Source organism: Pygoscelis adeliae, unplaced genomic scaffold (genome assembly GCF_000699105.1).
Source record: "Pygoscelis adeliae isolate BGI_AS28 unplaced genomic scaffold, ASM69910v1 Scaffold294, whole genome shotgun sequence".
NCBI lineage: Eukaryota > Metazoa > Chordata > Aves > Sphenisciformes > Spheniscidae > Pygoscelis > Pygoscelis adeliae.
This window is the reverse complement of record NW_008824722.1, coordinates 40,562-44,184: the sequence shown is the minus strand read 5'-3', so window position 1 is coordinate 44,184 and position 3,623 is coordinate 40,562. Positions and strand designations below refer to the sequence as shown.

Here is a 3,623-nt window from a genome sequence, read left to right as displayed (position 1 = left end):
CATGGCTGGGCCGGCGGGGCACCACTGTAGGGCTCTTGGGCCGCGGGTGCCCGCACCCCGGGCTCCGGGTGCCCCTGACAGCGCTGGGGAGGTGGTGGGAGGCGGGAGGCTGCCTTTACCTCATGACATCTCTCCAGAGTGACAGACTGGAGCGATGCCTCGGGCTCTCCCTAAGCCTGTGTGCTCTGAGGGGTGGCCACGGCACCGCGATGCTCCCCACAAGCCTTGCACCGTGTCACCCGGGGCCCCCGGACCGTCAGCCTTGCATGCAGGTCTGCTGAGCAGCCATCACAAGTGTCTCGGGAAACGCAGAGCTGCTGCCTCTCAGTCTGGTCTGTGCTCATGTCTTTTAGCTCCTGGGTCAAGCTGCTAGAAACATGGTGATGCAAGAAGATGCCATCCTGCACTCGGAAGATGTAAGCTGTGTTTATCTGCTAGAGCAACAGTGTTTCTAGTGGACAGGAGGAGAGGAGGGTTATAAGAACAGATATGCAGACATGTTACTGGAGCCCCAAAATGAAATACGTGAGTTCAGGCAGCAGGGCTGGTGGCCAGAATAATTTAGTGCTTCTTCAAACCCACGTGTGCTGCTGGCCTTCCAGCGTCCTGCAGCCCAAGCCAGCCCTTAAGCTGTGCCATCTCTACCGGAAAGCTCGAGGGACCGTAGGTTGAAACAAAGCACTTAGTGCCTGTGCCTGTCATTGGGAAAGAAGAGGGGAGTGTGCCGCTGCTGACAGATACTGGTGGGGGTGTTTCGGAGGCAGTGCAGTGGTACAGTGATGGCCGTGCTGGAGGAGCTCCCCGGGGCATTGGGACAGCTTGCCCTGTGATTCTGCTGAACTGCTCCCATCAGACATTCATTCTTTGTCTTGTTCTCCACAGAGTTTAAGGAAAATGGCCATAATAACCACTCATCTACAGTACCAGTAAGTAGGGGACACCATGTTCTCTCTGGGGAGCTGAGTGGATCCCCCGATACCTTTCCATTCTACTTAAAGACTTTGCATGAAGCCCACTCAGACTGATCCCTCTTGCCCGGCTCCTCAAAGCTGAGCAGACCCTGGAGCTGGGATCTTCCAGCCCTCTCCAGCTCCACTGGTACAGCTCAGGCTGTTTTGGGGTGGAAGCTGAGATTTTTGTCTCCTGTTTGCCATGCACTGTGTCTCCTGTGAGAGTGCGTGACGCATCTAGGGCTAAGGGGGAGAAGCCAGTGCCACTGCTGTCCTCTCAGGACTTAATCCAGAAACACACCGGGGTTTTGGCCTCCTGAGCCCTTGATCAAGTCCCTTTTCTTCAACATAACATGAACCGTGTTGTTGAGATTTTGTTTTCCTAATGCTCTTTTTGTCTCCTTTCCCCATCTAGGCAAGAAGCAATTCAGAAGAAGTGAGTACTCAGCTGAAGGAGTGCCAGGAGGACCTGGGGGACACATGTGGGGGTTGATGGAAAGGGAAAAGTAATGGAGTAGGGTGGGGTAAAACAGAGCGAAAAGGTTTTTGCAGCTGCCTTTGAAGCAGATGCTGGCCCAGCGGGATAGTGTTTCAGTATTGTGAAGAGATGGGAATTTGAGTGACGGCATGATTTATACCAAAACTTCCATTTGTTTCATTAACGTGATAGAGCCTGTGAGGTTGGTTGTGAGAGGAGATGAGGGTGGTGTAGAGCAGAGCTGTCTGCTTATGGGTGCACAAAATGAGGTTTGCCTTGTGGGGACACGGAGGTGGTTTGGGGAACCCCAGGGTTTCTCATTGCTGTATTGTCAGTGCTAGAGCTGTTCTGGTCCCTTGGGCTCAGGCAGCACAGTGCAGTCTGGGGAGCAGATCTCACTGTGAACCTCTTCTTGCTTGGTCCCCAGCGTCGAGCAGTCATCAAACCTACAGGACCAGCTGAGTCACTTGCTGAAATGAAGCGTAGCCGAAGGCACGAGGACATCTCAACTGGCACTGAGGGCAGCAAAGCGTCCTTTCCCCTCCAGACCCCGGGGCTCAGACCTATGTCTGGATGGTGCTGGATGTCAGCGGAGATATGTGCAGAGTCTGTGTTTCTGGGCACGTGGGCCCCTCTCGCGTGCCTCCATCCACGTCTCTGCTCCAGAACGCTCGCCTGCTCGCCAGCGCCTAACTGAAACAAACTTACCTGAAACTTTACTCCCCCCAACAATTCCTGTGTCCGCTTACTTCCCGTGTAGTGTGAGGTGCTCAGCCCACACCAGCACCTCTGGCAAGAAATGCATAAAATCGAGCCGTGGGTTTTAAATACAGGTGCCTGCAGTTTGACACTGGTCTGTATTTAGACACAGAGGTGGCACAGAGTGCAATTTATTTAGGGCATGTTAATCAGTGGGAGCCGTAAGTGCCTGGGTGGGTGAGAGAGGTGCTTCAGTGTAGACTGAGGTGCCAGTCCCAGGCCAGAATTTCTGAAAGCGGGAATCTGGGCACACACCTCTGTCACTGGTCCAGCTGGACATGGTTTGGCCAGCATTCCGCTCAGAGGTTATCTTATTTTCCACTCTGCCAGAGTTTGGAACGTCATCCCCTTGCCAACCCATCTGCACTGCCTTCGGCCTTCAACTGCATTCCTCTTCCTGGGCTGCTGCTCCAGCTCTTGATGAAGCAGCCTTGGCTGTGGTGTGTGTTTGTATCTGGTTGGGAAGGTATCCAACGGCCCGGCCGGGAAGCAGGCGGGAGAGCATCACGAGCCGGTGTGCTCAGTTCTGCACTGCTCTGTGTTGGAGGACTAGTGACCGGGCTCCTGTTCACATCCCAGGGAGCGACGTCAGGCCCAGGCTATAAATACTGTGTCTTGTTTTTGGTAAGTCACTTATCTGGAGCACTTGGAGCGCACGGGGAGCACTTGTTTGCCTGAGTATGCTTTTCATCAGCTGATACGAGAAGGCAGGCTGAGAGCAGGCATCGGCCTGCCGCGTTCCTGTTGGAGCGCTGCTGGGGTTTGGCTCCTGTGCTGCAGAGCCTTCTGGGCTGGATCTCACCATCCCCTCCAGTGCCACTGCCTGTTTGGGCTTCACCTGGTGGCACCACAGCTCCTGCATCCCCTTGAAGGTGCCACTGTTAGCCCAGGGGCCATGGGAGGTATTTTTGCCTTGGGAGGGGTCCTGATCCCCAGCTTTGCAGATTTACTTTGGGAATGAGGGTTTTCCCTGAGCTGCTGGAGAAGCTGCGACTCGCTGTCAATAAAAGCTGCCCTGAACACCACCAAACCGCAACAGAGTCCGTGCTGGATGCCATCGCTGGCAGTCCCTGTGCAGGGGGGGGAGACTGGGACGGTGGGTCTCTGCCCCACAGTGTCCCCCATTGTGCTTCAGCTCCGGGGTCTTCTTTGCAGGTGCAGTGTGTCCTTGCTGCAGGTGGCTTGTCCCCTCCAAGGTCCCGTCCTCTGCAGGGGCCGGAGCAGCCCTGCGGCATTAAGCTCGGGTCTCCCTGTGTTCGGGGCAAGCAGGGACGGGCTGCGCCATGAGGGTGCAGAGCTGTTGGGGAGGGAGGCAGCAGGGTGGGTTTTTGGGGGGGTGGGTGCAGGCAGAGGCCATGGGTGACAGCAGCCTGACCCCCATGGGAGCTGGGCCAGTTCCCCCTGCCATGCCTGGGGCCCTGCGAGGCGGCTGCGGG

The 3,623-nt window shown here is 56.1% G+C and overlaps 1 long non-coding RNA gene across 1 annotated transcript; it reads left to right on the top strand.

Annotated features, from left to right (window-relative positions):
• Positions 1–309: 309 nt before the first annotated feature.
• Positions 310–3,211, top strand: LOC103916266. The gene is made up of 4 exons (XR_663576.1): positions 310–416; positions 883–926; positions 1,366–1,386; positions 1,856–3,211. It is a non-coding gene; the product is annotated as an uncharacterized LOC103916266 (long non-coding RNA).
• The last annotated feature ends 412 nt before the right edge of the window (positions 3,212–3,623 follow it).